The 25,975-nt window shown below is 50.9% G+C and overlaps 1 long non-coding RNA gene across 1 annotated transcript; it reads left to right on the forward strand.

The window, feature by feature from the left end:
- Positions 1-20,699: 20,699 nt before the first annotated feature.
- LOC116594824 lies at positions 20,700-22,726 on the forward strand. The gene is made up of 3 exons (XR_004287433.1): positions 20,700-20,988; positions 21,891-22,196; positions 22,555-22,726. It is a non-coding gene; the product is annotated as an uncharacterized LOC116594824 (long non-coding RNA).
- The last annotated feature ends 3,249 nt before the right edge of the window (positions 22,727-25,975 follow it).

The following is a 25,975-nucleotide window of genomic DNA, read 5'->3' on the forward strand; positions in this document are numbered from 1 at the left end:
TCATGCCGAGGGAGCCCCCGCTGGTCCCCGAGGAAGGGGAGCACAGCCACCGCGACCCCACCGACCATATTTACAGAGCACCCCGCTGCAGGTCCCCCACCAGGCCAGGGAGGCAGGAGCAGAGGAGGAGCGAGGTTAGAGGACAGAGGAAGCTTGTTCTGTGCCTGGGCCCTGATCCCCTTCTCAGGCTCCTGTCGCTCCCCAGGAAGTCAGGGACACAGGGTGCAGAGGGGAGCCCAGAGCCAATGACCAGGTGGCAGGAAGCCAGACGCAGGAGCTTGGGGGACCACACCACCCAGTTAGTCTCTAAGCCTCTACTTTCATTCTTTCTTAGAAAGATGAGAAGGTCAGAAAGCCGCCTCCTCGACAAACAGGCTGGACCTGACAGATACCTGCCCAGGTGGCTCCTTGTGCCACCGGCAGCACACGCAGGCCACCAGCTGGCTTTGCCCCCTGCCCAGACAGTTCCATTTGCTGTTGCTGACAGAGCAGTGGGAACCCTGGGGGTGGTGCAGTGGCAGTGGTCAGGCCCCAATACTGGGGGATGTTCTGAGAGAGCAGAGACCACTGAAGCCTCTGGATGAGCCATAGCCAGGTGGGGAAACCGAGTCACAGATCTCTCACAGGGGCACGAAACCCCCAGCTCCCAGCCCCTGCCAGAGCCTGAAGACAAACTGTGGAGCCTGAAGACAGGAGACATCCGGCCCAGGGAGGGCTACACAGATCCAGAAGGGAAGAACAAAGCGCAGAAAATGGAATGGGGCCCCCAATTCCCAACGCGGGCTGACTGGCTTTTCAAGCTTCCAAATTCCCCACTCCTGGACCACTCCCCAGGGAACACTAGTTATACTCAAGTTCCACTTACTAAAAGTCAGCCCTGCTCCAGCATTTTACATATATTACCTGGTTTCATTCATGCAGTAAAAATCCACTGGGCACCGACCCACGTGCAAGACACTAGTCTAGACCTTAGCAGTGAGCAAAACACCCAAACTTCCTGCTTTCGTGGAAGTGACACTCCAGCGCCACAGCCCATAGATATGACGGGGGGTGTGTCTGCAGGGAGTAAGTGTGTTGGGAAAAGAGAAAGCAGACGTGGACAGGTTATCAGTGACACACTTTAGAGGTCAGTATGAATGCTAGCCCATGTTGCGGATGAGTAAGTGGAGCTCAGAGAGACTCTGTGACTTGCTCAAGATCACACAGCTTTTAAGTGGCAGAGACAGGATCTGGAGCCAAGCCCTCTGGGGACAGGAAGGGACTTGGGGAGGGGCGGGCAGGCAAGGCCAGGAGAGTGACAGTTGGCTCTGGCATTGGATGGGCTCCCACACTTCCAGCCTTGGAAGGCATTTCTCCTTCCTAGGTCTCAGTTTCCCCCTCTGCAAAATGGGGAGCTGGGCAAGTCCCGACAGAGTGGGGGCACCTTGAGGTCACAGTCACGGGACTGCTTCATGAAATGCACCATGACAACTGCTCCCCCCAACAGCATTCACACTTGCCCCCTGATCCTCTCCACCCACAGCTAGAGGCATCTCCGTAAGACCCCACCAGACCTTGTCGCTCCCACTGCAAGCCCTCCAACTCCATCCTACTCCGGAGGACCTGATGGCCCTGAGGCGTCCTCCCCTCGCTCACTCTGCTACAGTGGCCCTCGTCCCCGGCAGCTCCTGCCTCCTGGCTCTCATGCCCGCCATCTCCACCTGAAAACCCTTTCCTCCCTGGACCCTCAATCAAAGCCAATGCGCTGCCATCCCATTGGTGTCGGGACCCTCCAGAGACAGACCCAGATACGCCGGCACAACACACAGGAGCACGTCCAAAGCTCTGCGAAGATAACGCAGAGGCAGAAACACCAACAGCCACCTACAACCAGGGAGACTATGCTGGCCGACGCAGTGGACACCAGAAGCCACAGACCTCCTCGGACACAGCACAGTGTGCAATACACGTGTGGGCCCATTCAGAGATAGTGTGAGAAACACACACCCCTCCGTGCACACACACACACACACACACACACATTTTAGCATCACCCACACACATGCACACACACACACACACACACACACACACACACCTCCCTCAGGCGCCCGGAACAGCCTCATGCCAAGTGTCCTGGGACAGGGACCGCCCGCAGCCAGCCATGGCAGGAAGGTGTCCTGGAGAACAATGGCCTCCCTCCCCCACTCGCAGTGCAGACACAAGGAGCCATTGTCAGCTGGGCTGTCCTGGCAGCTGTCCCTGCATGTGGGGCGGAAGGCAGGAGGCTCCCCTGGCCCACCTGCTCCCACCTGCCCACCTGGGGACCCTGCCTCCTCCAGAGCCTCCTGCCTGGTCCTGCAAACCTCCAGGGGCTTAGCCCCCTGGCCCCCCCTTCCTTCCCGTGGGGGTGGATGAACTCTCTTCGAGGGGTAGGACTCCAAGGGACAGGGTGTGGTGGTCAAAAGTGTGGAAGGTAGATCCAAACCCACATGTCGTATGTGACATTGGGCACATGACTTTGCCTCTCCCAGCCTCGGTTTTCTCAGCTGGAACACGAGATGATGCTACCAGCAACTTCACGGGATCGGGGAGCGACACATGGCAGAGCCCACGAAATGCTGAGGCAGTGGGTGCTGCCCGAGATCTGGGGAGCCTGGACTCCAGGACCCACCCGGCTGCTTCCTTGCCACCACGCCTCGAGCACCAGGCACCCCTCTCTGCACTGTGGTCTTGTCGTCGTGGAAGGCGGGATGACCACTGTCCCTCCCTCCGAGGACGTCCGTTCTGGGAAACCCTCACACAGGTGGCCCACAACAGGTCTGGCACACAGTGGGCACTCAGACAGCACTGGCCATGACCATCATCGTACGTGGACTTACTTGTTTATTCATTTAGTCCTTCTTTTTGTTCACGTGACCAATTTATCTATATGCTTCCTAGGTGCCGTGACTGGGGCTAAGTCACGCAGAAGTTTCTCCGTTCCTCTAGGCCACAGTGGGCACCCCCAGATGTGACTGAATGAGGGAAGGGTATCTGGTCCACCATCAGCACCTCCAAGGACACCCCAGTGTCCTGGGTCCGGTCACATGGCCTGGGTCAGCCTCACAGGGGCTTGTGACATCAGACCAGAGCTCTTTGTAAAACGGGAACCGGACCGCTGAGCCCTGCTCCATACGCACGGCTGTGCTGAGGTCAGAGCCAGACAGAAAGAGGGCAAGTGCCCCTCCATGAGCCAGGAGGATGCCAGGTCCCTGTTCCTTGTCACCCTTCGGTCCTGCTCCCGTGGAGACTCCCGTAGGCTGCTGTCCTACCTGCTAATCCCTGTTGTCACCCTTGGGTCAGTTTCATCAGGACCCTCCCAGCACTGACTTCTGATTATGCATTTATCGGCGTGTCTGGTTTATCATCTTCCCCTAAACCCAGGTTTCTCGATCTCAGATGTTGGGGCCAGATCATTCCTCGTCGTGAAGTGCTGTCCCGGGCTTTTCAGGATTCATCAAACAGCCCCCCTGGCCTCGACCAATGAGATGCCCTACGGCAAGCATTCAACACATGCTCGTCAAGTGAATCTTGAGCAGATGAATTCCATGGACATGTGCTGTTCCCCTTCCTGGAATCCTTTTCTGTGCCTCTGGTGAACTCCTACTCATGCGTCAAGATCCTAGTAGGCAGCACGGATGAGGAAAGTGAGCTGAGCAGGGACCGGGGAGAAGAGGAAAGGAGAGGACCGGGGACCTCGTATGCGCCGCTCTGAGTGGGGCGCCCTGGCCCGCTCCGGCCTTCCTCTGCCCTCAGGAGGTGGCCCCCGTCTGGCTGGATCTTCCCATTTTTCAAGGGAAGCCAGAGAAAATGGATTCTATGTGAAATCTCCTCATCCTTCAAATGTTGGCAACGGATTCACGTTTTTAAAAAATATTTCGAAGGCCAAATCAAACATACCTCGGGACTGGATTTGGCCTGTGGACAGCCTGTCCGCAAGGTCTGGTCTCGGTGGCATAATGGATACGGTCACCTTCGAGTATGATAAAGCGCTAGCAGACTGTTCTCCCGAGAGTCTCACTCGCATCCCCTTTGCTGCAGCAGCCGTGGGAGGGGCCCTCAGACAGCCGAGGCAACTCTGATGGGCAGAGAGGCGAAACCCCCAGCTCTAGGTGAGACCCACGGGCAAAGGCCCAGCCCACCCTAGACTGGACTCCGTGGCTCCCAAATTCCTATATGCTAGGCCTAAGGAAGACCACACTCGTGTCAGCCCTTTTCCTCCCCAGACTATTAGCCTCTCTCTGGACTATTAGCAACTCTGATGAGCAGAGAGGCGAAACCCCCAGCTCTAGGTGAGACCCACGGGCAAAGGCCCAGCCCACCCTAGACTGGACTCCGTGGCTCCCAAATTCCTATATGCTAGGCCTAAGGAAGACCACACTCGTGTCAGCCCTTTTCCTCCCCAGACTATTAGCCTCTCTCCCTAAAGCAGGGACATCAAGGCAGGGCTGGGCTTCACGGGGACCTTGGCCGATCGTCTGTTGGGCAGGCTCTGAGGGAGCCAGGAGACAGACTTCTCTGGAAAGTCCCTCTTCTCCAGGAACTGGCTGGGTGCCAGGGAGAGAGGACACCCAAGTCCCCTGGTCTCTGAGGCTCCAGCAGCTCCTTGAGTATCTGCCCTTCCTGGGACAGAACTTCCCAGAAACAGAACGTTGAAAAAGCCCCTCTCTGGGAACCCTGGGCCCCCTTGATGGGAACTGTGAGACTTCAGGGCAGGGACATGAACCTGGTCCCAAGGATCAATGTTGCCTGGAGACCCTTGATGCCAGAGCCAACTCCTCACTGTCCACAGCCCTCTCAAGGGTCTGAGAGGCCCCCTCAGCCATTTCCCTCAGCCAGACCCTAAGAGGCCAGGCAAGTTGTATTAGACACTGCAACCATAATTCAGAAAGCCGGGAGCCTCACGGACAAGACTTCAGATCCTCACCATGCTGTGTGAGCTGAGGCAGGTCACTTGGGCTCTCTGGCCTTGGTTCCTTCTATGGCAGGAAGTCAGAGCACATGGCACGTGGTTGGTGACAGGAAGGGAGAAAAGGAAGTAATGTTTAGTGAGCAAGTACTCAGTGCTGGTGCTGAACCATCTACGTCCGTCTCTCTTCATCCTCCCCACATGACCCTGCACTTGGTCAGTCAACAAACATTTGGGGAGCATCTACTATGTGTCAGGCTCCAAAGAGTACAAAGAGAATAACATAGAACTGAACTCTCCCTGCCTGGAGTTCAGAATATGGAGGGTGGGGAGTAAAAACTTCTCAAATTATAATGATAAGTTGTGGGGGAAAATCAATGTAGGGCAAAAGGATAAAGGGTAATGGGGAGCAGTTTAAAAGGGGAGGTCAGAGTAGGCCTCCCAGGGGCATTTAAAGAGAGACCTGAATAGGGTAAGGGGGTGGCGGGTATCTAGGGGAAGGGTGTTGCTGAAAGACAGAAGAGCAAGTGCAAAGGTCCTGAGACAGGGGTGTCTTTAGCATGTTTGGTGAGACAAGGAGCTCAGTGTAGCCAGAGGGGAGGGAATGAGAGAGAAGAGGAGGAGATGAGGTTGTCAGGGGGAGGAGAGAACAGATCATGTGGGCCTGAGTAGGCCACAGGGAAGATTGATTCTTCTGCCAAGTGATGTGAGAGCCACCTAAGAATCCTGAGTGAGGGCCATGACCTGACTTACTCCTATTATCCCCATCTTAGAGATGAGAAAACTGAGGCTCAGAGAGGGGAAGTTACTTGCCCAAGGTCACACAGCCAGGGAATGGCAAAGGTAGAATTTCAACCCTTTTCTGCGTGACACCCAGAGTTTTTCCACTTCCTTGACTGGCTCTGGTTCTGGCATGAGTCGGGGGCCCGGATCAGGTGGGGAGGGAGAGGCCATCTTAGGGCCCATCTTTGCGGCCTCTTGCCTCTGCCTGCCGCACCCATCTCTTCCCCGCCTGTGCCTTCTCCTTCGCCCTCACCCATCCCATAGCTGTCCGGGGCCTTGGTGCTCTCCTGACATTTAAGGCCATCCTCTCCCATGTGCACATTGGATTTTCAGTGATGGACAAAAGGACCATTCAAGGGATCCCAGCATGAATGGAGGGGTGGCAGGCAAGGGCCCGGAGCCTCTGGAGTGGTTGTGGCTCTGCCTCTAATTTGCAGAGTGGCCAGGGCAAGTCCCTGGCCCCCAAAGTCACCCTTGCTTGAAGGACAATCACTTTCTTTTTCTTGTAAAAAGGAAGAGAAATTGTCAGCTCTTGGGTTTCACTCTGAGCTTGCCGATGTCTTTCCAGTAACTGAAGAACAAGGGGCTGGGCCACCGCCTGGAGGCTGCCTGTGGAGGCCGTGGGGGCTGTGGTCGATGCCACCTGGCCCCCTGGCTTCACCCTGCTCTCTGCACCCCTCCCGCCTCCTCCAATAATTGTGGTATTTGGTTTCCTTTCAACACCAAATGCGAAACTGGGCCGGAGGTAAGGCAGAAGGGAATCTGTGTGAGTCTCTGAACTGTGGTTGAAGGAAGGTATTCTTAGGCGCCTGCCTGTGAGGGGATGAACTTCTGGTGCTAAAAGCAGAATTGCTTTTCAGTAAATGCTATTACTCAAAAGGAAGTTGTCACCGCCACTGCCACCTCAAAGCTCTTCCAACGGCCACACTGTCTGTCGGGGTGAGGGGTCTCTCGCCGGCTCCCATGGACCCCAGCCAGCCCCTAGGGGAAGCTCTGGCCATCTCCGATGACTCGGGCCGGCTGCAGGTGAAGTTCCCAAATGCCCACAGCCTGCCTTGGCGTCATATCACAAGATGCCCCCTGCCCCCTATTTTCTGACTCAGCATTTCAGTTTCCGTGGTCTGTCTCCACGGGGCTAAGCCCAAACGGAAGGTGGGTCCCGCGCCCAAGCAAGAGCCGTCGGTTGACTGGGTTTGGTTTGGTTTGGTTTGGTTTTTTTCCAAGAGCTCTTGTCCGTCTTGGCAACTTACCTCTCTTAACACCTGTTTTCTCCTCTCTAACATGGGAAGGGGGTGATGATACTCCAAAGTACAGAGTCAAACGTGGTAATTGACCTCCCGCAGATGCTTAAGAAATGGTAAGGTTATTGTTTATAGTGTCAATGACTCTGGATTCAAACCACACAGACCAGGATTCAGATCTCATCTCCACCCTCGACGACGACGACGACGACGTGCCTGGTCTTGGACAAGTCCATTCGCCCCTCCAAGTCTCCGTTTCCTCCCATATAAAGTAGGGATAAGAGTAATGCCTCCCAAACAAGCTTGCAGATCACCAGGCACATCGTAGGTACACAGCACCAGCCCTGCGCCTTCTCTCGATCGCCTTAGAGAGGCCAGCCCCTGGACGGTCCCCCCCGCCCGTCATAGCCCTGAAAGGTAGCAATGGGCAGAGCAGCCCCTGCCCTCCTCCGTCCCTGAGCCGCAGCAGCAGCCCCTCATGAGAGAGCTTCTCCATGCTCAGCCTCTTGCAGGTGTGGAAGCCAAGGCTCAGGTAGGTACTAGGCTAGCTGCTAGGTTGAGACTTGAAGCCAGGCTGTCCCACTGAGAAGCCACACGCTTAACCACCATACCACGTCCGATGTTGGAGAGTCCGCTGGGGCCACCATGTTACCACAGACACGGTTATATTCAGAAGTGCACGGGTGTAGGGGTGCCTGGGTGACTCAGTTGGTTAAGCGTCCGACTCTTGATTTTTAGCTCAGGTCAGGATCTCAGGATCGTGATCTCAGGGTCTCGAGATCGAGCCCCGCCCGTTTCAGGTTCCACACTCAGTTGCACGCCGGCTTGAGATTCTTTCCCTCTTCCTCTCCCTCTGCCCCTCCCCACCTAAAATAAACAAATAAATCCTTAAGAGAAGAAGAAGAAGAAGAAGAAGAAGAAGAAGAAGAAGAAGTAGTAGTAGTAGTAGTAGTGGTGGTGTATGGGTATAAAACATTGGATTTGTGGTCTTTATTACATTTCTTATGTCGAGATTATTGTAGATTCACAGGCAGTCACAAGAGGGATCCCATGTACCCTCTTCCTGGTTTCCGCCAATGATAACATCCTTTCCAAATTATAGAACCATAGCACCAGGATGGGGGCACCAATGCAGCCAAGATGCCGAACACTGCCATCGCACAAGGATCCCTCATGCTGAGTTTTCATAGCCAAGCCCAGGTCCCACCCACCCCATCCTGCCCCGACTGCTGGCAACCCCTTATCTAGTCTCTATCTCTAGAATAGTGTGGGTTCAAGAATGACACGTGAATGGCATTGTGTGGTATGGAACCCTTTGGGATTGACTTTTTGTGCTTAGCATAATTCCCTAGAGATTCAGCCTCACCGATGCGTGATCAACGTTTTGCTCCTTTTTGTTGCTGAGTGGCATTCCACTGTGAGAACATACCAGCGGCCCCAAAGCTACTCACTGTGAAAGGTCCCCGGGTGGCTTCCAGTTTTTGCTTATCAGGGATCGAACTGCCGTGAACACTTGTGTACATAAGTTTCATTTCTACGTCTAGGAGTGCAACTGCTGAGTCATATGGTAGATTTTAAGAAATTGCCTGTTTTTTAGAACAACGGTACCATTTTAGACTCCCACCAGGAAGGCGGGAGTGACCCAGTTTCTCCAGCCCTTGCCAACACTTTGCATTCTCATCATTTTGGGGTGTTGTCATTGGAACAGGTGTGTAGTAGTATCTCACTGCAGTCTTCAGCTGCATTTCCCTGATGGCTACTGATGCTGAACGCCCACCTAGGTATCCTCTGCAACAAAATGTCTGCTCCTGCCTTCTGTGTGTTCTAACTGGATTCTTTCACTTGCTGACTTTTGACAGTTCTGGATACCTTCTAAATACCAGTCCTTGGTCAGATATGTGTTTTGAAAATATTTTCCCCCATTCTGCAGCCTGTCTTTTCATCCTTAAGAGAGCCTTTCATGGAGCAAAAAGTTTTGATTTTGGTGAGGTGACAGTTACCAATTTTTCCTTTTATGAATTGTACTTTTGGCATTCAAATCCAATAATGCCTTGCCTAGACTTAGATCCCAAGATTGATTTTCTCCTACTTAAAAAAAAAAAAAATGTTGTCTAGTTTTATGATTTTTTTTTTATAGTTTTATGTTTTACATTTGAGGCCATGATCCACTTTGAGTTAATTTTTGTATAAGGCATGAGGGGTCTTCATTGAACCAAGCTTCTTTTCTCTCTGCCAATGGATGTTCAATTGCTCCAGCACTGTTTAAGGAAAAGGTTATCCTATTTCCAGTGAATTGCTTTTGCACATATTTGTGTAGGTCTCTTTCTGTGCCCTCTATTCTACTCCACTGACTGCGTGTCTGTCCCCCTGTCAACACCACACTGTCTTGATTGCCAGAGCTGTGTAGTTAAGTCTTAATTTTGGGTAGAATGAGTCCTCCCACTATGTAGAAAATTGTAAATCCTATTTTAATTCATTGATAAGTGGCATGGCAAAGTTCTGTTCTTCAACTTAGTCATTTAAAAAGAGAATACTGAAGCCGAGATGGCCAAGGGCCCACCAAGGATTCATGTTCCTCCTCTAAAGTGCAGGGGGGTAGGGAAGTAGCCGCCCAGCCAGGGAACTACGTTTCCCAGTTGGCTTTGCGCCTGGGTGGAACCATGTGACTAGCTCTGGCCAATGGAATTTGAGGGGAAATGTTATGTATGTGGGTCCTTCTGGGCTGATGGGTGCCTTCTCCATCCTCTCTCTCCTCAGGCTGGCTGGATGTTGATCCCCAGGGTCAGCTTAGGAGTTATCAGCTCAGCCCCCATCAGTCAGGAGACCTGAGTAACTAGGTGAAACAGAGCTCCTTCTCTCTGTGGCCAGCCCAATGACCAAAAATATCTGCAATTATGAATGAAATGTTATAACACTCCTAAATTTTAGAGTTTAAACAATACGATTTATAAAATGTCCATCCATGTACAACCTAAAACCATTTCATATACCCTTGGTACATTGACAGTTTGGGAAACATATGTATATATATTTAAAGATTTATTTATTTATTCTTACAGAGCACACACAAGCAGTGTGGAAGTGGAGGGGGGCGGGCAGAGGGAGAGGGAGAATCCCAAGCAGACTGCCCGCTGAGTGCAAAGCCCCACGTTGGACTCGATCTCATGACCCTGAGATCATGACCTGAGCCAAAATCAAGAGTCAGACACTCAACCAACTGAGCCATCCAGGCGCCTCAAGGGAAATATATATTCTAAACCCCAAATTAGATATTAGTTCACAGTCCTTGTACAACTAGAAAAACAGAAGCACAGATAGGGAAGGGATGTACCCAAGGTCACACAGCAAATCCGTGACAGAGCCCAAGTAATTCCACTATTAAGCGTAACTGATTTCCACAAAACTTTGATTCCTTCTTTTAAAGGACAGACAAGTCTGAGCATGTGTCAACCCAGACTCCAAGTGGATGGTTATAAAAACAAATCATAATTAATAATTCCTTGTGAGGCAGGTCAGAGAGCTTCCTGGGCAGGGTGGCGCCTCCAAGCGCCGTTTTTGGGCAGAAGTAGTTTTAAGACTTCCCATCTTTAAGAGGGAGTGGGGGAACAATTTAAAATAAGTCTAATAAACAAGCTTATGCGGCTATGATCCCTGGAGTGAAGCTCTCGCATCCAGAAGCTGCTCAGCCTTTATGAGGTGTGGCTTGTCTGTGTGCTGAGGTTATAGGAAAAAAAAGACCACGAGGGATTTATGGGGAGCAACAACATCAGCAACAAGAATTCCTCGCGGAACTGGGTGGGTCAAGTCTTTGCAGTTGTGGAACTGAGTGGGTCAAAAGGCATCAAAGAGAGTAACTGTGGAGGAGGCAGGACGGGGCAGCCCAGGGCTCTGGGGTCAGACCCGCAGACCCCAATACAAGCCTGTTCTGCTGCTGAACAGCTGTGGGTCCTCAGCCATTGACTTCGCCACTCTGTCCCTCAGTTCCCCCCATCAATGAAATGGGGATTATAAAAGCACCTACCACCTAGGGATTATTTGAAAATAAAGCAAGGTCATGCAAGTCAAGCTCTCCCCATAGGGCCTGGCACACAGTAGGCCCTCAACATAGACTTGCCCTTTTGACATTATTACTGGCGACATAATCCTTTGGGGATGAAGAATTGAGACAATTGTACCCCTGCATCCTGTGATCTGCAGCCCCGACTATGTATTTTTAAACATACTGGTTCCTAGGACCCAGCCCAGCAATGGCGCAGCAGAGGCCTGGGGGTAGGTCTGGGCAGCGGCTCACCGGGTGACACTGGCTGGCGTGAGAGGTGTGAGAACCTCTATCTCGGGCACAGCACCTTCTTGCGGTGGGGCTCAGTTCATTTACATCATAAGGTGACAAAACTTTGGTCTGCTTTTTTCCGTTTTTCACTCAGTGTGGTTTGTTTTTTAAGTCTAACCATGTGGCTGTGAGATGTCTTAGTTCATCGCACACCGTTGCTAGTTTTTGCATCCTCCAAGGTTCCCTCAGTCCCTCCCCCAGTGCAGACCCTCGCTGGCCCCCTCCCCCGCCCACCTCCCGCCTTAGGACCTCGTGACAGACTCTCTCAGTGAATGCCCTTGGCCCGAAGGAATTTTCCTGAGATTTTATACTATCAGGAAGGTCTAACCAGGCTCCCAAAACGGAATCTGAATCTCAGGGTTAGGGCCCCAGCCTCGGAAGGTTTTCAAATGCTCTCCAAGTGATTTAGAGGAGGAGTTATAAGGATTGAGACCCTCTGGCTCAAAATCTCCATGGCGGAGATGGCAAGAAGCTACGAGGGAAGGAATGCCGGGGAGCTGAAAACCTAACTTCAGTCCCTCTGCTTGTACATTTCTGATAACAACGAGGCATTTGGAGACACAGATGCGATGACAAAGTTAATTTCAGAGAGACCGAGACAGTAGAATTCCGGATTTTGCAATATCAACTTGTATGTGCTTAACCCCCAAGATATACTCCCTGCCTTCAAGCTGTTCCCTCCTCAGTGGGCAGGCAGGGGTATAAGAAGGTAATTACAATCCACTATGATAAAGGCAAATATTAAAGTGCATGGGGGCAATGGAGTGAAGTGGTTGGCTGATTTCGGGGCAGGGGCAGGGAAGAAGGTGGGTTTTGAGGGATCAATAGGAGTCTGCTAGAAAAAGATCAGGGACTAGTAAACATCTGTAGCAGATGCTTTTGGTGCCCACCCACATGCCCTAGATGCCCATTCTTACTTGCTGCAGATTGCTACAACTCTGCGTGAGAGATTTGGTCTGGCTGTGGCCGTGTGCATGATCACAAGTTCCAGAAAGTTGATACCCCTGGAATTGGCCTTTAGGTGATAATTAATGGGGAGCTAGAGGACACATAGCCAGTCTCCCCACCCCTTGTTTGGAATGACTCTGGGGTGTATGTTCTACACTGGTTCCTAGAGCCCCCCAGTGGGTTTGAGGACCAGTTGCCCACAGTAGTGACTGGTTGGAAAATATGTTTTATTTGCTTCTTCCCTGTCTCCCTTACCCCCCTTGCTATGATGGGTGCTTCCTGGGACTACCGCCCAAATATGCTCCTTGATCTCGATCCTTGTCTCAGGGTCTGTTTGGGGGAGAACTCAGACCAAGACATCATCCTTGGTGGAAAAGACAGCCGGTGCAAAGGCAGACCGAGGCAGGAAACCACGTGATATGGGCAGAAAATTACTAATAGCTCAGGGCATGGGGTGAATTTAGGAGAAGAGGCTGAAGAAGCCAGAAACATAGACAGGAAGCAGCCGCGTGGGCCTCAGCAGCCACACCCAGGTCCCAGACTTCTATGCTCTCTGCTCCCGCTGCGGGAACTGGGCTCTGGAGCACACAGGGCAACACGCTGACGGCGGAGGTTCCTCAAGGATGTCCTGGTGAGGCTGGCAGGCTTGAAGGCACCAAATTCTCCAGTCATTGCTGCAGTGAGCCACTCGCCTTTGCGTTTATTTGACTAAGATCCAATTCTGCCCTGGACAAAGGCAACAGGGAAACTGACAAAGGGCCACTGTCTTTGATTGGCAGAGACAGGCCAGCTGGGTAAGAGCTGCCCATCCAGTTTGGTTTCCAACTTGGAGTGCTAACTGGGCTTAGCTTCCTCCTCTGTGCAAGGGGCACTGTGACAGCAGCACCCTCACAGGACCACTGCAGCACCAAGCGAGGGCCCCTTCTCTCATCCTCTGCCCAGTGGGGACAGTCTGGGGGGCAAGAGAAAACACTGTCCCAGGTTGTCTGCAGAGAACCCAGAGTCAACTTCATCTTGTAGCTACCCACCACCTCCAAAGCTGCAGGCTTTCCAGAAGATTCTGGGGTTTGCCCAGGTCGGAATCATCTCTGTGCCTCAGCCACAGTGCCCCCACCATACCCCCATCATGCCCACCTCCACTCTGGACCCCAAGAGCCCCAGGGCCCAACTTGACATGTTAAGTCTCAAAGTTAAGTTGCAGCAACTCACTTGCCAGCTGACTTGCCAGCAACTTCCCGCCCTGGGCTGTAGAGGAACTAGGCAGGGGAGGGAGAACAAAGGCTTTTGTTTACCCAGCCTCAGAGGAAGGCAAGAAACAGGGACTCCTGCCCAATCCTGTGGAAGCCCCCAGAGCTGCCTGCTCAGGATTAGAGCCAGAGGAGGCAAGCCAGAACAGCCAAGTGGGAGACCCAGAGCCCAGGGTGAGAAGCAATCTTGGAAGAAATGTCCACCCATCCATTCATCCAACCATCACCCATCCATCCATTATCCGTCTATACACCACTCGTCCATGCATCACCCATCCATCTGTCTATTATCCATCTATCCATCCATCACCTATCCTTCACCCATGACCCATCTGTCCATCCATCCATCCAACCACCCATCCATCTATCCATCCATCCATTCCACAAGGACATATTGAGCATTATGGGGGGTGGCAGGCTCTGGGTTGGGCATTGGGTAAAGAGCTGCAAATAAAGTCCCTGCTCTCAATGGGCTGATATTCTGGGCAGGGAGATGGACAATACACATTATACATGTACTATAATGACAGAGAGGGTGAGAAGTGCTAGACAGAGAAATAAATCAAGATAGGAAAAGTTAATGCAGGGCTACGGTCAATGGAGTGGTCAAGGAAGGCAAGAAAGAAGTGATGGGCCAGATCTGCTAGGGAAACAGCAAGTGCAAAGGCCCTGGGCAGGAACTGGGACTAGCATATTGGAGCAACAGCCTAGAGGCCAGTCAAGGCTTCATGAAGGCAGGAAAGCGGGTGGAGGGGAATAGGGTGATAAATCTGGACGGGTACTGGGAGCAGGGAGACCTAGCTCCAGCTCTGGCTCTGCACAGTCAGGGAATGATTCCTTTCCCCCTCCAGACCTCAGAGCTCCAATCTATGTAATGAAGCCCTAGGTAGGATCATCTTTTCCCATCTGGGGCTCTGTCATTTCAAATAGATGTCCTTTCTCTTGCCCTGAAAGGTAGAGGAACAGGATCTAGACTCTTCACCAAGGGTAAAGAACATGGGCTCTGGAGTCAGGTATTGAATCTCTTTGAGCCTCAGTGCTCCCAGTCATAAACTAGGAATGATCATAGTCTCTCACAGGCTCTTACCAGGAGTTGATGGGATGGTGCGGGAAAAGTGTCTATTCTGGCACCTTCCATAGATGCCGTTATAATTTGGTAAGACAATGGTGGTCAATTCTGCTGATCCTCCAACTCAGAGACAAAGAGTGTGAGGCCCTCAGGTGGCCTTCTCAGTGCTACTGGCCTTTCCTTGCAGGGCAAGGCTGGTATAAGCCTAGGGGCTGGGTCTCCACTGCTCAGTTCAAATCACAGAGAGATTGCTGGAGAGGAGTATGGATGAGCCCTTCAGGTGCTCAGAGGCCTCCATCCTGGACAGGAAGCTCAGCACCAGCACAAAGCTCTGCTTGGGGCAGGGAGCAGTAGTTCCCATCTAGCTCCGCCATATCTATGTTGTGGCCTTGGGCTGTCCTTTTCCCTCTCTAGGCCTCAGTTTCCAAGTCAGAAACATTGCTCAGGTTCTCATCCTACCTCACCTGATCTGTACCAACCTCAGGCCCTTTGCACTTGCTGAGTTGGCCCCCTCTTTCCAGAGCCAGCTCTTTCTCCTCCTTCAGGACTCAGCTCAAATGTCACCTCAGAGAGGGTTTCTTTGACCACACAATCCAACATAACCCCATGTCCATGGTCATCCTTTGCCTCTATACCTGGTTTACCTAACTTCAGAACACTCTTTAAAACTCTCTGAAATTATCTGCTCATTTCTTTGTTTACTTCCTTTTTGCCTGACTCCTCCCACAACAGTGTTAGCTCCATAAGGATAGAGATAGCAGAGACCGCCCATCTTATCCACAGTAACTCTAGCAACTAGCACAGAGCAGGTGCCCAGGAAATATCTGGTGAATAAATAATGGGGATTTAATGATTCTTTTATTTTTCTTTAAAAGTTTTCCCACTGAAAATTTATTTCAATGACAGAATTAACACTTTAATTACACTCTCCAGATTTTTCTTTACTATTACAACTTATGGTTAAAATTCCCTGGACCTCCATCCTGGATACTCCCCAGGGTGGCCAAATAACTCATTTGTTTGCATCCTTCCAGACTTCTCTCTATGCATTTACACATCTAGAAATGCATAACGCTGTTATTGACATTGGCGGTATCTGTGTGGAGGTACGCATGTGTGTGTGTGTGTGCACAGGTGTGTGCACGTGTGAGGATAAATGTGGATCAGACAGGGCTCAGAGAAGGACTCAAAATAAACTCTGAGTAATTGGGGTGGTTCAATTTTATGTGTGCACCTAGGCTATGGTTGCTTGGTCATAGTTGAGGCTAGTGTTCAGCCAAAACACTAGTCTAAATGTTGCTGGGAAGGTGTTCTGTAGCTGTAATTAACATTTATACTCCGTTGGCTTAAATAAAGGAAATTACCAACAGTAATGTGGGTGAGCCTCATCCAAACATTTGACAGCCTTGAGAGCAAAAACTGAGGTTTCCTGGAGAAGGAATTCTGCCTCTAGAATCTAACCTAGAAATCCTGCCTGAGTTTGCAGCCCGCTGGGCTGCCCGACAAATATCAGACTTGCCAGCTTCCGCAACAGCTTGAGCCAGTTCCTTAATTCCTTCTTTGATTTTGTTTCCCTGGAGAACCCTGGCTGATATGGTCATTTACACAGAGAGATAATCTATTAAAAGGAGTTTTGGGGAGAAAGGACAATCAATACAATAGACCCAAAGAGCAAAGCCTTGAACATTTCACCAAAAGACATAACCAATGACCAATAAACAGACAAAGGTGCTTCATTAACATCATTAATCAGAGAAACTCCAATCAAAGCCACAATGGGATACCACTATACACTCACTAGGAGGGTTAACATGAAAAAAAATGAAAAAGCTGACGATGACGTGGAACATCCAGAAGGAACTCTTACGCATGACCCGGAAGAATGCAAAATGGTAGAGGGGCTTCAGAAAACAGGCAGTTTCCAATAAAGTGAGACATGCATTTACCATGTAACCCAGCAACATGTGTGCACTCAACAGTAATGCAGACAGATGTGCACCAAAAGACATGCACAAGATTGTTTGTAGCATCTCTATTCACAAATAGCCCCTAACGAGAAATACCCCTCAGCAGGAGACTGCATGGAGGAACTGAGTCACATCCAGACATTGGAATATTGCCCAGCAATGAGAAGGAATGATCTGTAACTATACGCAACAACATGAGTGGATCTCAAAGACATTGACATGAAGAGATAGGGGCCAGACACAAACACATACCGCTTGATTCCACTTAACGGTAAGTACCAGAAGTAGACCCACTACCCTTGGATACCCTCGAGGAAGTCATGACTGGAAGAAGGCCCAAGAGGACTGGAATGTCCTGTTTCTTGATGTGGGGTTGGTCACAAGTTGTGTGCGCTCAGGAAGATCTGCCAAGTTATCACTTATGGCCTGTGCATTTTTCTGTATGTATGCTATACTTGAAGGAAAGTTCAAATTAAAATAGGAGACCGGGGGAGGCCAGGAGGGTTGGAGAACCAGGTTTCAAGATCAGCAAGAACAGTGCCCTGTGTCATAAATTGAGGTCAGGTAAGACATCTCCGCTTCGCTGTCATTGGATTCCTCTGGCTTCCAAGTCTGGGTGGGCATGCCTGATTGATGGAACCTAGGTCACGTGACCACCCCGTAGCTACAAGGGAGGCTGGGAAGAGTGAACCTCTAGCAGGTGTAGCATCAGTGGCAGAGGTGGGAGGGCTCTGCCTCAAAAGATAGGGAGTCCTCAGACAACTGTAAGGTGCTTCACCCTCCCCCCAAACAATGGATATTTAGGTTGTTTCTAACAACCGTCTTGACACATGCTCCTTGTGTCTGATGTTTCTTTAAGGGAGATGCCAAATGGTGGAATTGCTGAGTTCTAGCCAATATGACTTTATAGTTTTACTGGATGTTGTAGAATTGTCTTCTTGAGAGGCCCTTTGCACTCCTCCCACCAGCAGTATATGAGCATGTCCACATCCCCCAAGTCCCCTAAACACTTTACGTTATCAAATCTTTCATTTTTTGTCAGCTAAGGGGTGGAAAATATTATCTAATAATTTTTAAAATTTGCATTTGCCTGATTACCATCAAAGTTGAACATCTTGCATGTTTATTGGCCATGTGTATTTCATTTTCTGTAAGCTGCCTGTTTCTCTCTGTCACCCCATTATTCTAGTGGATTGGGGTTTTTTTCGTATTGTTCTGCAGAGACTCTTTATATATAATGGAAATAAATCATTTTCAACATTTATGTTGCAAATGTTTTTACCCAGGTTGTCATTTGTCTTTTAACTTTGGAGTGACCACATGCTGTTCCCCTAGGCTGGCAACTTTTCTGAGTCTGGGAAATAGTCGTTGAGAGGAAGAAGGTGGGGATAAAGAGGAAAGGGGATCTTTCTGCCCTTACCCCATTTTGTTCCCACTAGCCCCGAGTACATTTTGTAATATCTCCACCAGTCATCCTTTAGTTTCCTTGTTCTTGTCACCTATGGGAAATAGTACTAGAGCCCTAGCCATAGGACTTCCTAACTTTCACTTTATGATTTTTTTTTTCCTAGCAAGAAGATGATAGAACTTGGTGTAGAGAAGAATCATTCCCAGGGCCCTTAGCACTCTCATTGTCCCTGGTGGGGAAGCAGCAAGACTGAGCACCACTCACAGGTGTCACTCATTTATTGACCTTATGAATAAAAGAATTAGATTAATCTCAGGAATTTGCAAACTGCTTCAGAAGCTGCCAAGAGTAGGCAAATGGGTAAATGGCATCTAGGGCATGTGGTGAGCAAATGGCATGGAAGTGAAACTGGGCGATGATTGAAATTATCCTTGAAAATCCTTTATGCTGCTCATAAAAGGGCAAGAGAACATGGTTTGGTGAGTAGAAATACATGTATAATGCACTAAGCCAGGGGTCAGCAAACTACAGCCCTTGGGCCAAACCTCGGCCTCCACCTGCTTTTGTATATAAAGTTTTATTGGCACACCGCCACCCCATTAGTTTCATATTATCTGTGGCTGCTTTCCAGTTTCCACAGCCGAGCTGAGCCATTGCAACAGAGACCACATAGCCCACGAAACCCAAAACGTGTATTATCTGGTCCTTTACAGAAAAAGTTTACCAACCTCTCAACTAAGTAACACAAAAGCCATAATCAAGTTAAAATTTTATAGTATTTTTAGATACATAGAGAGATTAAAAAATGATTAAAATAATATTTGGCCAACCATGTACAGCTGAGTCTTACTGAGTTAAATGCTACTGCCTAGTTCAGTGATCTTAGCAAGTTACTTTATGCCTATCGACCTCAATTTTCTCATCTGCAAAATGGAGGCGATGACAGTACAGCCCTCACAAAGTTGTATGAGTATTAAGTGAGTAAAGAAGATTCTTACAACAAGGCCTGGCACATAGTGAGTGCTATGTAATTATTTGCTATTATTATCCTCACTGCTGCACACAGACAAGTCTAGATCGGTGTTGTGACACTGGTACCTCCCAGCTGTGTGACCAAGAGCACATGGCGTCCTTTCCCTGGGACTCAGCTCCCCATCCATAAATGGGATCAAATTGGTTCCATCACCTAGAATTATTGTAAGGGCTGTGCTTAGCGTAACATCTGGCACACAGTAGGCACTCAGCATGTTAGCTATTATGGCCACTGTTCCCATTATTCTGACTTCCTTTCTGACCCCAGAACCTCTGCACTGTCTGGAACTCAACCCTCCTCCCACTGTCAAAGGCAGGTCATGACTCTGGACCCGCTGTGTACCAATACTGACTGTTCCACCCAGCGGTTGTTTATTTAACTGTCCTCTTAAGTAACTCCCCAGCCATCAAAGGGCTGTTTACAAACCCCACAATTAGCCTTCCTGGAATAACAAATAAGCAGAAACCTAATTAGGCGTGTTTCTCCTGGCTCAAGAGACAGTGATCTGAAGGCTTGGGCATAGCGGCCATCAGTTAAATAAACATTGGTGGGATGTATGGATGAATGATATGTGGAGGGATAGATGGATGTGTGGATGAATGTATGGGTGGACGGGTGAGTAGGTAGATGGATGGACGGATGGATGATGGATGAGTAGGTGGATGGATGGATGGATGGATGACGGATGGATGGATGGACGGATGCATGAATAAATAAAAGGATGGAATGTGGGAAGGATAGAAAAATGGGTAGGCAGATGAATAGAAGGATGGGTGGATGGAAGTGTGGATGGACGGATGGAAGGGTGAATGAAGAACTAGACAGAATAAGGAAAGGATGGGTGGGAAGATGTCTGCATGGTGGATGAGTGGGTGGATGGGCGGATGAGCAGATGGATGAACAAATGAATGGATGGGTGACAGTAGTATGCTGGAGAGAAGGGGTGATGAGAACTGAAGTTCTAGGCTCTTTCTGACCTCTGGGTCCTGCCCTGTTCTTCACTGAGGTGCTATGTCACCACCCAGTAGAAGGGACTCTGGCCTTGCGGTGTCAGAATAATCCTGGGTTTGAATTCAACCTCTGCCGCATCCTGGCTCTGTGAACTTGAGCAAATCCCACTACTCTCTGGGCCACAGTCTCCTCCTCTGTAAAACGGATATTAGTAACTGTTGCTCCACGGGGCTGCTCCACACGTTAATGTCTTAAGTGTCCATGGCCCCAGCTTCGTATGTGTCAATTCCCTTTCAGAGGCTGTTGGTAGATGGCCCAGACCCTGTGTTCTGAGGATTCACCTGGACAGAGGAACTGAGGGCCGGCCTGTGCTGGTGGCAGGAAGGGGCACTGACACAGAGCCCAGGGCCGGCATCGCCTCCCTCCCTGTTCCTTGGATTCCAGCCTCAGAGCCCCCACTCTGCTCTCCTGATCTGGTGGGTGAGTTTGCCATCCAGTCTTCCTAGAATCAAATCCTTCTTCTGCTCACCAGCTGGAACCTTGGGCTAGTTACTAACCACTCCGTGCCTCGGGGAAACGAAAGTCCATACCTCATGAGATGACTGTGATGGCTGAATGAGTTAATACAATAAAGTTTGTAGGACAGTGCCCAGCCCACAGTACCCACAGTGACTCTACTATTATTGGTGCATAATAGCTATTATTAGTGGGGTAATAGTATTATTCGTATATTAGTATTAGCTCTCCCACTACCCCCTGCACCCTTCTAGCTAGAGCAATCTCTAACGTTTCCCGGCAGGAGACAGCCCTCAGGCTGGGCTGAAAAGGGGCAGAGGGCCACTGCCCGCCGAGGCACAGTTTGCGCAAAGGCGCAGAGTGGGAAAGCTCCCCGGCAGCAAAGGACTGGACCGTCCCTGGCCAGAAGGAGGTGCGACTTCCAGTGGCAGAGGCTGGGCGGGGTGAGGTGAGTCAGTGTTTGGCCCAGCCAGGCCCTAGCAGTGCTGTTTCCCATCAAGGGGCCGGGCGGGGTGGCTGCGGCTCCCTCCGGCCAGGGGTGAGGGTCTGAGTCAGCCCAAGTCAGGTAAGTGGAGGAGGACGTGGGGCTTTCCCATCGGCACCCTAGAAGCCCGTGTGAGCAGGTCAGGGCCACCTCCCGTGGCAAGTAAGCAGAGGCCTCGGCACGAGATAGAGCCCGGGTGTGGCCTGCCTCCACAGCTGACCCCAGATCCCTGAGTCCAGAAAGAGGCCTGGGAGCCTCTCCTCTGCCTGAGACAGGGGGTGGGGCCCAGAGACCCAGCCATGGTCCTTTCCTCAGGAGAGAGCTTTGGAGTCCAACAAGATCTGGGCAGCCAAGGAAAGCCGCCCTGGACAGGGGGGCATTCGAATCGTAGCCTGGAGCAGGTGAGGAAGTGAGCAGTGAGGGACATCTGGGGAACAGTGTGATCAGAGAAGGGAACAGCAAGTACAAAGGCCTACAGGAGGAGGCCTGGAGTTTGACAGCAATAGCATGGAGACTGCCATGGCTGGGCCAAGGCGAGGGAGACGAGGGGGGCGTGAGGGGTGGGGGACTTAAAGGACATGGGCAGACAAAGAAGGGCCTTCTGGGCCATGGCGAGAACTTTGGTTTTTACCCTGAATGAGGTGGGGCGCTGGCAACGTCCTGAGCCAGGGAAGGGCAGGATCTGACTTAGGTTCTGATGAGATCCGTCTGGTTTTGTATGGAGAATGGACTGGAAGTGGGGGGTACAGGACAGAAGCCAGGAGACCAGGGAGGAGGTGACCGCAAGAGTCCAGCTGGGCAATGAAGGGGGCTGGACCAGGGTAAGGGCAGAGGAGGTTGAGAGAGCAAGCGGGATTCTAGGAATTCCTTTGGGCATCAGTCAACACGCTGTTCTGGGGAACTTACTATTGGTGAGCCCCATGGGTGAACTAGGGATACAGACCTCCTGCAGGCTGAGCCCTTGCTTATGGTTCCGGAAACAGGAGGCAAATAAATGCACTTAATGGTGTGATCAGCGCTTGACCGACTCAGCCCCAGGCCCTGTGCACGGACTTTCTACAGAGTTACTCAATCTCGTGAAATAAGAACAATCACGAACACCCATTTTAAAGGCGAGGAAGCCCAAGACCCTCTTGGAGAGGTTATGCAACGTGCCCAAAGTTAGGAGGCTTCTGGGAAGCCTGCTGGTCTGAGTGCTGCGCCTGGGGCCACAGGGCTGCAGGGCTGGGCCCACCTGACTGCTCCGGTCACCCCCTGTGCCTCTGGAATCAGGAGGGCTTCCTGCAGAGGTGAGGGTTGGCCTGAGTTCCCAGGGATGGGCAGGATTCTGTCAGTGAGCAGAGAGGGCATTCCAGGCCTGGGCACGGCGTGAACCCAGGCCAGGGGGTGAGACCGATCGTCTAAGCCCTAGACTCCCACGCCTCACTTAAAAGGCATCTTTAAAGACACGAGTACCTTTTATTAAGTAAACTTGATTTTTTTTTTTTTTTTGGCTTGGTTGGTTTTTTAAAAACAATTTACTGAGGTAAAATCCACGTAACATCAAACCAACCCTTTCAAAGTGAACGATTCAGAGGCATTTGGTACGTTCGCGATGTGGTGCAACCACCACCTCTAACTGGTTCCAAAACATTTTTGTCCCCCCAGAAGGAGACCCCGCACACGTCACGCAGCTGCTCCCAGTTCTGCGACCCCCCTACCCCAGGCTGCTTTCCGTCTCCATAGAGTCATCTACCCTGAATGCTTCATTCTTCTCCTAGCATGTGTTAGTAAAATGGTTTTTATTTTTATTTATTTGAGAGAGAGAGAGAAAATGAGCGGGGTAGGGGCAGAGAGAGAAGCAGGCTCCCTGCTGAGCAGGATCATGACCTCAGCCAAAGGCAGACACTTAACAGACTGAGCCACCCAGGCACCCTGGTAAAATGATTTTTAAATGATCTGTATTACAACCAGAAAGGGAAAACAAGTATTCATTTCTACAGATGGAAAGTAACCTTAAAAACAATGATCACGGGGCGCCTGGGTGGCTCCTTGGGTTAAAGCCTCTGCCTTCGGCTCAGGTCATGATCCCAGGATTCTAGGATCTAGCCCCACATCGGGCTCTCTGCTCTGCAGGGAGCCTGCTTCCTCCTCTCTCTCTCTCTGCCTGCCTCTCTGCCTGCTTGTGATCTTAAGATTTATTTAAGATAAATAAAATCTTAAAAAAAAAAAAAAAAAAGACAGACCCTGAATTACAAAGGTCTTCACGCTTCCTGGCCCATTTCCAAGACTCCCAGGGGCACAGGGCAGTGTCAGGGAAGGTGCGAGGCAGGCAGGCTGGGAGGAGTTGGTGGGGGGGTCTCTTCGCCACCCCATACCGACCCGTGTTGGTGGCTCCCCAAAGAGATGAGACATGTCTGCTTTTTAAATGCCCTCGAAAACAGCGTTCGCCAAATTTGGCATTTCCCCTGTGCCCCACTTTCAGACTCCTTTAAGTCCGTTTGCCTTTAGAATTTTTACTTAAACCTAGTTTTAAAGGGAACATGTTTGCCTCTGCTTTAAATGAGCCACCCGTCTTCAGGGTGAGGTTTTTGCTGCCAGGGCTCCGCCCATCTCCCCTCCCACGGACCCGATTCCCGGAGCCAGCACCTGCCCTTCACCTGCGGGCTCTGCCCACCTGCGGCAGGCGGGAGGTGCTGGGAATGAACATTCCAGGGAGGACGCACCCTCAGCCACAGACTGGCAGGGAGGATGTCCATTTCCTTGGCTCTGTCTCCACCCTCTCCCCTCACCCCCGGGTGGGATAGCCCAGAGGGGCAGGGTCTCCACCAGAGAGCCCCGGGTGTACCCTCGGCATTGGCCGCCCTCCTCCCTCACGTCCCCACATCCCCACCAGGGCTTCCAGGGGTCACCTCCCAAATAAACCATCCGCCTTCAACGGATCCTCTCTGGGATCTGCTTCTAGGGGAAGCCAACCCAAGGCACTTGCTGGAAAGCAAAGGTATTAGGAGATTCTACAAAGAAGTAAGACAGAGCCAGATCCCACAGCTGCTGATGGCCTGGCACTGGCTCTGCTCTCTGTTTCTTAAAAAGAAAGAACGGCGGGTAGAAAGATGGCAAAGACACCCTGGCCACACGTGGAGACTTTTCTTCCCAAGAGGACAGAAAGGGAGGGGAAATGACTCTCAGGGTGAGATGACGGGTTTCCACACAAGGCCCTGGACCCCACATTGCTCTTTCCAGGCCCTTCCATGGTCCATAGCTTGGGAGGTCCTGGAACAGGCCAGCTCCAAGGATGGTGGAACAGCCCCCCCCACCCCCAGGCTGGACGGCTGACAGAACACGAGCCTAGAGGACCCTGTAGACGGCACCCAGCATGGGGCTGGGCAGAGGGGCCAGATGGGGGCTGGAAAAAGGACTTGTGACCCCACTCTGAATGAGCTCAGAAGGCTGTTAGCCTGACACATGAGCTGATGGCCTCAACTTTGCTTAGAGTGCATCTTGAGAAGGGAGAGCTCATGTACTCATTCCTTCGCATACTTATTCATTCTCCAAGTGTTTATTGAGTACCTACTATGTGTGGGCACTGTGCCAGGCACTGCAGAGATAGATGGCCAGACTGGAATCCTTTTTAGTACTGACCCTCTAGTTGGGATACAGAAAACAAAACAAAACAAAAAACAAGTGAACACAGAAATAAATTCTGAAATGAGAGTCTTTGGTGCTATAAAGGAAAAACAGAATGATCCAAGAAAAAGTAGATGCGGAGAAGGCTTTTGATGGTATGGCCTGGGAGGGTCTCTGAGGAGGGGTCACGTAAGCTCAGAAGTGAATGTGGAGAAGTAGCTGCTTGTGCAAAGAGATAAAGATAGAGGGTTCAAGAGAGGGAAGAGCACACGCAAAGGCCCAGGGAAGGGAATGAGTTTGGTGTGTTAGAGGAACAGAAGCAGGTTGCTGTGCCGGAGTGGTGGGAAAGGAGGAAGAGTAGTAGGAGGTCGGGGGGCGTGGTCACTGGGGTCAGAGCAAAGCGCTGCCTGGCAAGTATTTGTGGGATCAGTGAGTCACTCAGAGCCGGCATCCATGGGCACTGGATGGGGAGCAAAGTGGGGTCTGGGAGGGTTTCTTTTTTTTTTTCTTGCTGTCTTTGTTGGTGGGAGAGAAAGCCAAGGCGGATGACCTTGGTTTGCGTGGGGCGGGCCCAGAATGCAGCAGGGAGGGGCTAGCTCACCCAACAGACCCGGCTGATTTCAACCATTCAAATCAGCAAACTCATCTTTGGCTCCCAGAACAGTGTCTCCTTGATGAGGCCCTATTTACTGGGGTCCTATGCACCAGCGTCGGTGCGACCCCATCAGAAGCTCCCAAATATAGTCCTTCCCAAGAAGACGCCCACAAAAATAGAAAAGTTCAGTGCAACGTGGAAAGGCAAGGCCCAGACCGAGGAAGGGCTATTCGAGTTGGCGTTTGAAGGATAAAGAGGAACCCGCGGGACAGAAATCATCACCAAAGGGTAGCAAGGATTCCCCTTGCTCGTCACTGTGCCCCAGGACCTAAGTAAGACACAGCCCAGCATGCGGAGGGTGCTCAGTCAATATTTGCTGGTGGGAAGAATTGGAGCTACCCACACTTCAGTTATTCAAGTAACTGCCTTCATGATTTTTTTTTCCATACATTTATTTACTTTAGGGAGAGAGACAGCACAAGTGGAAGGGGCAGAGGGAGAGAGAGAGAATCCCAAGCAGACTCCACGCTGAGCGCAGAGCAAGACACAGGGCTTGATTCACAAACCTGAACTCACGCCCTGAGCTGAAACCAAGAGTCGGACGCTTAACCAACTGTGCGGCCCAGGCACCCCTGCCCTCATGATTTCCATGCAGTCTGCCTCCAATTCTGCCATTATTTCATAGTTGTCTTGACATTGACTTACTAGTTTTTTAAAAATACATTTATTTTTAAAAGGAAACACTTTGGGCGCCTGGGTGGCTCCATTGGTTAAGCATCTGCCTTTGGCTTAGGTCACAATCCCGGGGTCCTGGGTTCGAGCCCTGCATAGGCTCTCTGCTCAACAGGGAGCCTGCTTCTCCCTCTT

Source organism: Mustela erminea, chromosome 7, assembly GCF_009829155.1.
Source record: "Mustela erminea isolate mMusErm1 chromosome 7, mMusErm1.Pri, whole genome shotgun sequence".
NCBI classification, from domain to species: domain Eukaryota; kingdom Metazoa; phylum Chordata; class Mammalia; order Carnivora; family Mustelidae; genus Mustela; species Mustela erminea.